Source organism: Schistocerca piceifrons, chromosome 1 (genome assembly GCF_021461385.2).
Source record: "Schistocerca piceifrons isolate TAMUIC-IGC-003096 chromosome 1, iqSchPice1.1, whole genome shotgun sequence".
Taxonomy (NCBI): domain Eukaryota; kingdom Metazoa; phylum Arthropoda; class Insecta; order Orthoptera; family Acrididae; genus Schistocerca; species Schistocerca piceifrons.
Window position 1 is genome coordinate 163,777,287 of NC_060138.1, and position 12,183 is coordinate 163,789,469.

A 12,183-nucleotide genomic window follows, 5' to 3' on the forward strand; every position below is an offset into this window, starting at 1 on the left:
GCAAAGTAGAGTTATAAGATATCAGGACCCTTCCGATGACATAAATGCCATCAGTGGCTGAATTATACACTATACAGAAACCACAATGAATTAAAATGGAAGTTCACTTGTCAATTCAAGTCAAAATTGTCTTTTCAAAAATTAATAATGCCACTAAAGTCAAATTCTCATACCAGACTGGCAAGTGATGTTCAGTTAATACAAAATGAGTAATAGACCAACTGGAAAGCTGTAATAGCACTGGGTGAAACTTCCTTGTAGTCAGCAACAGTGATGGGTAACTTGAATTTTGAAGAACTGTCATATGTACACCTTATTTTTATATTATATATAAAAACACACACACACACACACACACACACACACACACACACACACACACACACACACACACAAGATATTAGAAATTGTCTCAGGGGATGTAAACTTGATATAGTATACCTGAGGTCAAAAAATTTAGAAATGTCCTATCAATGGGGGTGGAGAAATAGCTCTCATTAATTGTTTAGCAGTTTAAATTGGGACAGATTTATTCCAGTAATATTGTGTGTCAGCACTGCTGAACAGCTTTTAGCAATGCTAAGAACTGCGTTATATCAAACACAAATAGCTATTTTTATTTTCAGCAATCAATTTCAGACCATCCATAGCTCATGAAACCTATTCAAATGTGTAGTCTACAACTGCAATGTTTACACATTCTGTAAACTTCTACTAAAACATAATGTGTTGACCCAACATGACCTCTGTCTTAGGCTGGAGGTTTGCATGCACTGCACTGCAACTGTTGGATATGCAATTGATTAGATTTTTATGACCACTCATAATATTAAATCAACCAAAATTGATAACCAATAAAAAATAACTATAACAGTAGTGTGTTGTATAATATAATCTTGATGTATCCCACTTTTATTTTACTTGGTTGAATTCACGTATTGCATCACTGAAACACTGTTCCCTACATTAATATTTGACAACAGAGTTCGAATTTCTAGAACAGACAAAGCTATGTTGGATTCTATAGTTTCATATAACATCAAAACAAATGAAGCCCAATGTATTCAATTCTTAAAAACATACTGTGAAACAAAATAATTCTTCCTTCACATTGGACTTCCAAAAACAATTAACAAGAGCAATTTCCCAGTGTTCCTAAGTGGTAAGAAGTGTCATTAATCAATGGAACCTGTGTGAAGCCCTATATCAAATTACATGTATTAGTACCCAACGGAGAGATTTAAAACAACTGTGACACCTCACACATACATTTCCCTCCACATAAGTTTCAAAATAATGAAGACTCAAATGGATCTTTTTTGACAAATAATTGAAATAAAATCAGTCTAATAAGAAAATAAAGGTTTTGCATAGGCTAAGAGATCTAAGAAAGAAGTAAGAAAAGCGAAACAGCAAAGGGATACAGAAACCCTAGTTAAATCTGTATAGATATGTAGTAACGAGGACGGGATACTGCATGATGTGGGTGACAAACACTTTTGAAGTAGTCTAGCAGAACCTGTAAATACACAGCATAGTTATGAATAAAGGAAAACTAGCAGTAAGAGGAGGAAGATGATACCAAGAAGAAGAAGAAGAAGAAGAAGAAGAAATCAAAGGTACATGAAAATACATTTAAAGAATTGAAAAATAAATGACTGAATACATTGGAAAGTGTTTGAGTAGTGGATGCTTTAATGGTACAAAGAAAGCAAATGCGATGCTCTTTCTCCATTGTTGGCCGACAGATAGACCTGTCAATATTTGTGAGTTTAGGATCAACTCACAGCTGCTCACAATATGAATACACAACATGCACTATGATGGCTTGTTTCTTACTTGTTTTCGAACTTTTATCATACTTGTAGAACAGCAGAAACTATATTTTTAAATATATACTAACTCTTCTGTTATCTTTTCAGGCATTGGTAGCCATATGAAAGCAGCTATTCGAACTTACCATAGTTTTGTAACCGTACTTTGTATACTAAAAATTTAACTGTCGTGGTCAGTGATGACATGATTGATCGCCCGCATTTAATACATGCATTTGCTGCTTGCACAGGTTGATGACATTCATAGTTAGGTATGTATAATCTGCCAATATAAGTGAACTTGATACACCATAGTGTAAATTTTATATACTATATATGCAGAATTTACAAATATTACTGGAAATGCTCTTGAAATATTTCAAACTAATGAGAACTCTGAATGAAATTTCTTCAAAGGTTGCATGTGATGATGTGTAACTTTCACGAGATTATAGTATAAACATATAACCGAATTCATGCTGTGGTGCTACTAATGAATGCATTAGCATAAATGAAGCAAAATGTCTGCATCTTTCTCCTTCTACTCCAGGCCCCAGTTGATTATGAATTCAGGATGGAGACAGTTCTGTGCACTCTGAAGGAGCATCTCAGAGGTTTGCTCCCACACTCAGGGGGGGTTTAAACACATAAGATCCATTTAAAGTAAGACTGTGTATTAATTAAACGATATGTAAGGTTTTGATCTGTGCTACTAAACACACACAACAACTCATGTTCTGTAGATACATTTTTTTGTAATAGAGCATTTGTTTAATATTGGCCACATTACAGAATTTGATATCAAAATTCCAGTTTTCTAAGTGTTCAACATCTGCAGTCTAGTTATCCAAGAAACTGCAGAAATTCAGAAGGTGACAAATATAGTTAACAAAAGCAGTTACTCAGTTACACTGGGCTTGAAACCTGCTTCGTTAAGGATACAGCACTACTATCTGCCATATGTGTATTCTCTGATATCCATTCAAGAACATGAATAAGAGTGAGATTTGCAGCTAACTGTTGCTGTTGGTGTGAATGAGACACAGAACAACATGGCATCATGACATGCTTCAAATTTTCACTACATGCACGCCTTCTTTGGTCTTCATTGTCATTTTAAAAGAAAGACAGGGTATTTTTTAAGAAAAAAAAGAAAAGATCCGTTTGTGAACAAAGGGTGAGAACAACGCATGATCGCAGCAGTGTATAATAATGTAAGCTGTGTGAAACTTGTGATCAGAAGGATACAGGCAGTAATATAAGTAAGGGAGGGGTAAAGCACTCTCACGTTGAATTGCGTGATGGTTCCCCACCAGTCTTTGTCACCTTACTGCCATGCAGGGGGCTGTGCATATTTTCTATGACATGCTCCAGTTCTATTTCCCTTGTAAGATTCCCTACATGCTAACTGAGCTGGACCATCAGGAGACCTATATGGCATCTGGTGTCACAGTCTATAGGGCGGGAACATCCTGACAACACCAGTTAACCCTCAAGACCAAACGGAACTTCTTTGCACTCGTCAACCTATCCGCAATTTCTCTCAAGTGATTTTCATTAAACTACTCATTAAAAAAAGACAAGAAAAAAAGAATTATTTTCACAAATTTTATAGCTTCAATTGTCAGCTACATGATTAACTGCCTGTCGCATAGTTAATGGTCACAGTCTGTGTGTTATTTTGAGAGTAAGTAAATAACTGCAAAAAATTCTCCTTTCCTCTGGGCGCATTCCTCTACTTCTTTCAGCCATCTGTCTCTCAGTCTACCTCTCGGTCTCTTTCCTACCAGTTTCATCTCGTGTATCCTCCTGGGCATCCTCTTCTCCTCCATTATCTTAATGTGTCCATACAATCTCAGCCTTGATTTCTCTATCTCCTCCTGTAATGGTTCCACCTTCATTAACTCTCTGATCCTCTCATTTCTTAACCTATCTTTGTCACTCCAATACTGTTTCTCAAGAATTTCATCTCACTAGCTTGTACTTTGCTTTTCTCTCTTCCTTTAATAACCCAGGTTTCTGATGCATATGTCAGGATCGGGACATAGTATGACCGGTATATAGCCTTTTTACTGATTTGGGGTACATCCTTGCTCCATATCAGGCTTCTGACTCTCTTCCGAAATGCTTCTGCTTTTCTCCCCCGGCCGTTTATTTCTCTGCCATTTTTTCCATCTTCCTGTATCAGGCTTCCTAGGTACTTTAAACTCTCCACTCTCCTCAAACATTCCTCACCAATTGTTATTCCAGTTGCTCCTATCTCCTTTCTGGTTGTGATAATCATCTCACTCTTACTTGCACTAAATTTCATCCCATATTCTTGTACTGTTCATTCCCATATGTCCAACTGCTCTTGTACTTCCTCCTACTTATTCCCCCAAATCATCAGATCATTTGCAAACACCATAGCTTACATCTTCCTTTCACCAATTACTTGTGCTACTGTACTCATTATATCATCCATCACTACAATGAAGAGTAATAATGAAAGTGCACTTCCCTGCCTCAAGCCATTCTTCTGTTCAATCCAAACTGATCTCTCTCCTCCCACTTTCACACAGCTTACATTTCCATGGTACATTTCCCGTATCCCCCAAATAATCTGTTTGGCTACTCCTCTGTTCTCCAGGGTTTTCCACACTTTGCTTCTACGTACGCTATTGTACGCTTTTCAATGTCCAGGAAGCTCATTAGTAGATCTACTCCATATTCATAGTGCCGTTCCTGCAGTTGTCTTACAGCAAAAATTAGTACCACCATGGGTCTTCCTATTCTGAAGCCAAGTTGCTCTTCTCTCATTCTTCCTTCTAATTTTGCCTGAATTCTTGCTTCCAAAATTTTCTCAAAAATCTTTGGGCAATGAGTCATCAATGTTATCATCCCCCCCCCACCGATTGTTCTTGCACTCTTTTCCATTTCCCTTCTTAAAGATCGGGACAATTATTCACTTCTTCCAGTTTTCTGGGATCATCCTCTGTCTCCACACAATTTTTCATTACTTGATATAGCCTTTGTATCCCCCGCTCTCCTGTAAATTCAACTAAATACCTAGGGATTACAATTACAAATAACCTAAATTGGAACAATCACATAGATAATGTTGTGGGTAGAGCAAACCAAAGACATTCATTGGCAGAACACTTAGAAGGTGCAACAGATCTACCAAAGAGACTGCTTGCGCTACACTTGTCAGCCCTATTCTGGAGTACTGCTGTGCGGTGCGGGATCTGTATCAGGTGGGACTGACGGATGATATTGAAAAAGTTCAAAGAAGGGTAGCTCGTTTTGTATTATCACGAAATAGGGGAGATAGTGCCACAGACATGGTACGTGAATTGGAGTGGCAATCATTAAAACAATGGCGCTTTTCGTTGCAACGGGATATTCTCATGAAATTTCAGTCACCAGTTTTCTCCTCTGATTGCAAAAACATTCTGTTGCCACCCACATGCGTAGGGAGAAATGATTATCATGATAAAACAAGAGAAACCAGGGCTCGCACAGAAAAATTTAAGTGCATGTTTTTCCTGCGCACCGTTCGAGAATGGAATGGTAGAGAGACAGCTTAAAGGTGGTTCACTGAACCCTCTACCAGGCACTTAATTGTGAATAGCAGAGTAATCGCGTAGATGTATATGTCCTCCCAAATATTATTAGATAACAAATAATAATGCACTGAAATTTATGAATATAAATTAAATGTTGGAAATACTGAATTCTCTTTTGTAATGTTAAATAACAGTGATGGTTGTGATTATAAGCTTGGTATCTCTGCACTGAGCAGTGGTAGAAATTGTAAATGATTGTCTGTCTACAAAACCTGAAGAGTGAACACTGAAAACCAATGCAATGAAACATGCAAAAAGTTCTTTAAATGAGATAATGTTAACACTAATAATAATATATCACCAGCAGATTTGGTGATATCACAAGATTCAGTAAGTGAGAATGTGCGGGAAAACTAATTTTAAAAATTTTGATGTTAAGGAACTGATTTCGGAGGTGGAGTACTCATTTTTTAATAATGATAAAGTTTTAAGCCATGATCAAGGTGAACTTACATCATCAAAGAGTGACAGTGTGATAGGAAATAAATTTTCAAGGCCCTGGCGGAAAAATCGATCATGTTTAATGCTTATTACTACCCAGTGCTTGATTTAAAAAAAATTATGTTTTAGTACTGTGACCTTCCGGGGGTTCTTTTGTAATTTAGACTTCTTAAAATGTTATTTTAACACTTTCCTAGACATTTTAAAAGAGTGAATAGAACATTTGTTTGACATCGCTTCAACTGCAGTATCAAAATGTTGCTTCTGTGATCTTCAGTCCAAAGACTAGTTTGATGCAGCTCTCCAAGCTACTCTATCCTGTGCAAGCCTCTTCATCTCCAAATAACTAATGCAACCTACATCCTTCTGAATTGCTTACTGTACTCATCTCTTGGTCTCCCTCTACAACTTTTACACCCAACACTTCCCTCCAATACTAAACTGGAAATCCCTTGAAGTCTCATAATATGTCCTATCAACTGATCCTTTCTTTTAGTCAAGCTGTACCACAAATTTCTTACCTTCCCTCCGCATTAGTTACGTGGGCTACCAATCTAATCTTCAGTATTATTCTGCATCTCTACATTTCAAAAGCTTCTATTCTCTTACTGCCTAAACTGTTTTAACATCTATGTATCACTTCCATAAATTGCTACATTACACACAAATAATTTCCGAAAAGACTTCCTAACACTTAAATCTATATAAAATGCTAACAAATTTGCCTTCTTCAGAAATTCTTTTCCTGCCATTGCCAGTCTACATTCTATATCCTCTCTACTTCACCCGTGATCAATAATTTTGGTGCCCAAATAGCAAAGCAAAACCTACCTACCAGTTCAAAGCATCTCATTTTCTAATCTAATTCCCTCTGCACCATCTGATTTAATTCGACTGCATTCCATTATTCATGTCTTGCTTTTGTTGATGATCATCTTATATCTCCCTTTGAAGACACTGTCTGTTCTGTTCAACTGCTCTTCCAAATCTTTTGCTGTATGGCAGAATTACAATGTCACTGGCAAACCTCAGAGTTTTCATTTCTTCTCCTTGAATTTTAATTCCTACTCCAAATTTTTCTTTGGTTTTCTTTACCGCTTGCTCAATGTACTGACTGAATAACATCGAAGATAGACTGTAACCCTATCTCACTCCCTTCTCAACCACTGCTTCCCTTTTATGACCCTTGACACTCTATAAATGTCATCTGGTTTCTACAGAAGTTATAAATACCCTTTCCCTTCCTGCATTTTACCCTTGCTGCCTTCAGAATTTCAAAGAGGGTATTCCAGTTAACACTGTCAAAATTTTTCTCCAAGTCTACAAATGTAGTTTTGCCTACCTTCTAAAATAAGCTGTTAGATCAGTACTGCCTTGCAAGTTCCTGCATTTCTCCAGAATCCAAACTAATATTGCCCACGGTCAGCTTTTACCAATTTTTTCCATTCTTCTGTAAAGAATTTGTGTTAATATTTTACAACCATGACTTAACTCATAGTTGGATAATTTTTCACACCTGCCAGGAACTGCTTTCTTTGGAATTGGAATTATTATATTCTTCTTAAAGTGTGATGGTATTTCACCTGTCACATACATCTTTAACACCAGATGGAAGAGTTTTGTCACGGCTGTCTCTCCCAGGACTGTCAGTAGTTCTGACGGAATTTCGTCCACTGCTAGGGCCTCATTCCGACTTGCTCTTTCTTAGTGCTCTGTCAAATTCTTCTCACAGTATCGTATCTCCCATCACATCTTCATCTATGTCTTCTTCCATTTCTAAAATATTGCCTTCAAGTTCATCTCCCTTGCATAGAACTGCTATATACTCCTTTGGCCTTTCAATTTCCCTGCTTTACTTAGTGCTGGTTTTCCATCTGAGCTCTTGATATTTGTACAGCTGTTTCTCTTTTTTTCAAAAGTCTCTTTAATTTTCCTGTAGACAGTATTTATTTTTCCTCTAGAGAAATATGCTTCTAAATCCTTACACTTGTCCTCTAGCCATTCCTGCTTAGCCATTTGGCACTTATTGTCAATCTCATTTTTTAGACATTTGTATCGCTTCTGCCTGCCTCACTTGTTGTATTTCTATATTTTTGGCTTCCACCAATTAAATTAAATATGTCATGTGTTATCCAAGGATGTCTAATAGGCCTTGTCTTTTATTTATTTGATCCTCTGCTGCCTTCCCTAATTCATCTCTTAAAGCTACCCATTCTTCATCTTCTGTATTCCTTTCCCCTGTTATAGGCAACCATTTCCCAATGCTCCCTATCAAACTCTCAACAACTTCTGGTTCTTCCAACTTATCCAGGTCTCATTTCCTTAATTTTCTACCTTTTTGCAATTTCTTGAATTTTAACCTACAGTTTTTAACCAATAACTGGTGGTCATAGTCTACATCTTCCCTAGATATGTATTTAAAATCTGCTTCCAAAATCTGTCTTACCATTATATAACCAATTTGAAACCTGCCAGCGTCTCGAGGTCTCTCCCACATATACACCCTCTGTCATGATTCTTAAACCAAGTGTTAACGATGATTAAATTGGGCTCTGAGCAAAATCCTACCAGGCAGCTTTCTCTTCCATTCCTTTCCATATACATCTACTATTTTCCTTCTATATGAAAGCGTGGGGTCTGTTCTCTCGGACATATCTGGAAGAACAGACACTACCCAGAATTCACAGCTGTGATATAATTTCCTATAAATCGAAGGTGGGGGGAGAGAAGGTAAGGTAAGGGGAGGGGAAGAGCTATTGATGTCAGCTCCATTGCGACTTTATGCGGACTCAGCAGTAACGAGCGGAAACGTATGCTGGATCGAGATTCGAGCCCGGGACCTCTTGCTTACTAGGCAGCCCAGGATCTCCTGCTTACTAGGCAGTTGAGTTAAAAACTGTGCCAACCAGACACAATTTTTATCACAATTGTGTTAGATGGAAATGTGGCTAGGCCTAGAGCAGTGCTGTTTGCAGTACCAGCACAGCAAGATCGGTTTAGTTCGTGTTACAAGGAAAGATCAGCCAATCATACAGACTGTTGTCCCTGCAACTACTGAAAATGCTGCTGCCACTCTTCAGAAACTGCACATTTGTCTGGCCTCTCAACAGACACCCCTCTGTTGTGGTTGCGTCTATAGTACAGCTCCCTGTATCACTGAGGTACACAAGCTACCTCACCGACGGCAAGGTCCATGGTTCATTTTTGCAAAAGCCACAGCAATTCTCACATCACCAGCCATCAACAGCCATTAAAAAATTACATTAATTTATTAAAATAAAAAGAGTTTTAGTTACTTGAATGTTAAAGTACATATGGAAGTTTTACATATGTGGGATATTACGAATATTTCATTCCTGTTTTTATCCATTTCCTTGAGACTGGAGATGGATAGCCACATCCTTCCAAGTTTAAAGAATAACTCAAAATGTTAGTCCCTTTTCGTATGCAGCAGTAAATGACTTAACAGGCACTAAACTTGAATTCATAGCTACCCCTATTTTTCAATGCAAACTTTTAGAATTTCTTGCAGTACTCTACTCAATCTCTGAGTATCACAATTACTGTGATAGTTACATGATCTTTGCGATACAGTCTGCAGCTGTGATGAATTTTTTGAATGATTCCACAATGCCCTCAGCTGCCATCTCTTTATTTCATGTACGGATGTATAATTTTGGCTTTAGGCCATTTTCAAGTATTTCATGGACGACTGTTTAACGGTATATTATGCCATGTGCATCCTTCCTTCCTATCACTGAAAGTACCTGTCACAAAATAAAATAAGAAATAGTTTTTCCTAAATAGGAAAAAACTATTTCTAATTTATTTTGTGACCATTACATGCAGTTGTAGGAGGAAGGATGTATATGCCATAATATACCATTAAAAAATCACCCATAAAATTCTTGAAAATGGCCTAATTGTACATCAAATAAACAGAATGGCAGCTGAAGACATCACAAAATCATTAAAAAAACTGTGACAATTAGTTAAATGTGACGCAGTTCATCCTGAAGCTGACAAATGAAGCTATAAGATTTGCAAGAATCAAATTTTTTTACAAAATAGTTTCCTTAAAGTCGCTGAGAAAAATTACAGATTGGCCGCCTTGCGTGCCTTGCTTCTCACGCAGCGCAGTCAACAGAGCCTGGTAGCTTTAGGGCCAACTCACACCATGTCAGAGTTTGTGCACCAACTCCACCCTGCAAGTCAGCTGTCAAACGTGTTATCTAACAAACTTGCAGTGAAGATCACTCCATAACTGAAGATGGGCTAAAGCAAAGGTTATGGTTACAGAGAAACATCAATTTCAAAAAAATATTTGTTGTGCATTACAAATTATTTAATGAAGCTCGGTTGTTTACTTAAATCTCCTTAAGTGAATTAGCATAGGACAGGTAGTAAAAGGCCAGAGCAGGCACAGTCATCCTCTCTTTTTTTTTTTTTTTTTTTTTTTTTTTTTTAATAACCAGTGCACTCAACCCCAGTTGTCTTTCGCCTCTGAGGGAAGGTAGTAGTCATAACGAAGACAATGCCTTTGTTTCCAATTCATTTATGAAATTAAAATTTACTGGCTCAGTTATTAGTGGATATTTAAATTTACTGTACATCAAAGAGCTAAAAGAGCTGTTTTGGAAACAATGATTTATTGAGAAACAATACGAATTCCAATACAGAACATGTGAAATTGAATTACCTTGTGTTCAGTCTAGAATAAGTTAAGACACAATCCAAACTGGTCATGGAACACTTTATTCAACTCAACGTGCTCCAAATTCTCAACTTTGTTCGAGATACCTTAAGAGAATGGCAGCACAAAGAGAATCGGTGGGAATTTTTAGAATTAAATGGCAACATTTCATGATGAAGTAACAACTCTTATAATATCTCATTGTCCTCCATGGCCATCCATCATGTAGTGGATGGCGATAGCTATTAAATGGTTGAAAATGTTTATGTTCTGTGTCGAATTTGAAATTTCACCAAAAGGAGAAACTGCAAAGTGACTAGCAGAGGGGTCACAGACCTACTTTCAGACTATTTCTCAGCCATTACACTTAGTGATCACGTCCATGACATTCTCTATCCCTATTTCACGACAATGCAAAACTATCTGCGCTTTTTCCATCAATGTTTCATGATATTCAAATGCAATGTATGTTTCACAATCCTACAGTGAATCGATGTCAATGACATGTCTAAAATTTAAAACATTGCACGATCAACAGTGTGATATTTGTAGTCTCACATGTGGCCCTATAAAAATTGAAATGGAATTTATGGTGGCTGTCTTCTCAGTTTGTCATCTCGGCATTCTTCGACCCCACCCCCTTCTCTTAAAAAGCAAAATATCTAAGTAAACAAAACACTGAATTGTTGGGTCAGACGTAAATATTAAAAGGATTCGAGTATGAAGCAACCAATCACAGGTATCAATAATAGGATTGCACAAGTTCTTCCTAACAAGATAATGATTTAATGTTGATATCAGTAACTGCTGCTTCCACAATTTGTTCAATATGAGCACCGAAGACATCGATGAGGTGCTGCATCTGTGAAACAACTTTATCAACAGTTGCTTGCAGCTTTCCAGTGGGATCTGAGCAACGTGTTCACATATAGTGGCCTTCAGTTCAGGCCAAGATCAGATGTGTCACTGGTAAATGTGTTCTTTTAGATAACCCCAGAGCCAAAAGTCACATGGATTCGGATCAAACAATCTTGCATGCCATGCATCTGGAAAACGTCAATAGATAACAAGCTTGTGGAAGGTGGCATTAAGCAAATCTTTCAAATTGAGGTGTCACCCAATCCTGCATGAAAATAGTGGTTTCTACCCAGTTGCGCTCTTCCAAAGCAGTTTGACAGTTCTGTGTATCTACTGCACGCTGCAGTGTAAAATGGGCCTCGTCACTCCACAGAATATTGCCCGGTCACATGTCATCGACTTAGATCCGTGCCAGAAACTGAAGAGCAAATTCAGAATGTTGCTGCAGATTATGAGATTTCAGTTGCTGCACCATCTGGATCTTGAATGGACACCAATGTAAAACAGATTGCAAAACTTCTAGTATTGCTGGGCATGGGGTGGACAATTCTCGTGTCAATGCACAAACAACAGCAGTACCTGGGGTACAGGCCACATGGTCAGTTACAGCAACAGCAACCTCATCAATAACTTCCACTGTGATAGGACACCTTCCTCTTCCTAGTACCACACCACATTCACCCATGTTTTCAAATTTCATTATCACCTTCTTTAAGCCATTTAATGACACTGTACCTCTCCTCAGACCTTTCAGTTGATGGTAAACTCT

The 12,183-nt window shown here is 37.6% G+C and overlaps 1 protein-coding gene across 3 annotated transcripts in view; it reads right to left on the minus strand.

Moving 5' to 3' along the window:
• LOC124736701 (zinc finger protein 91-like) overlaps window positions 1-12,183 on the minus strand; it is a 168,667-nt gene that overhangs the window by 28,859 nt on the left and 127,625 nt on the right. The window lies entirely within an intron of this gene.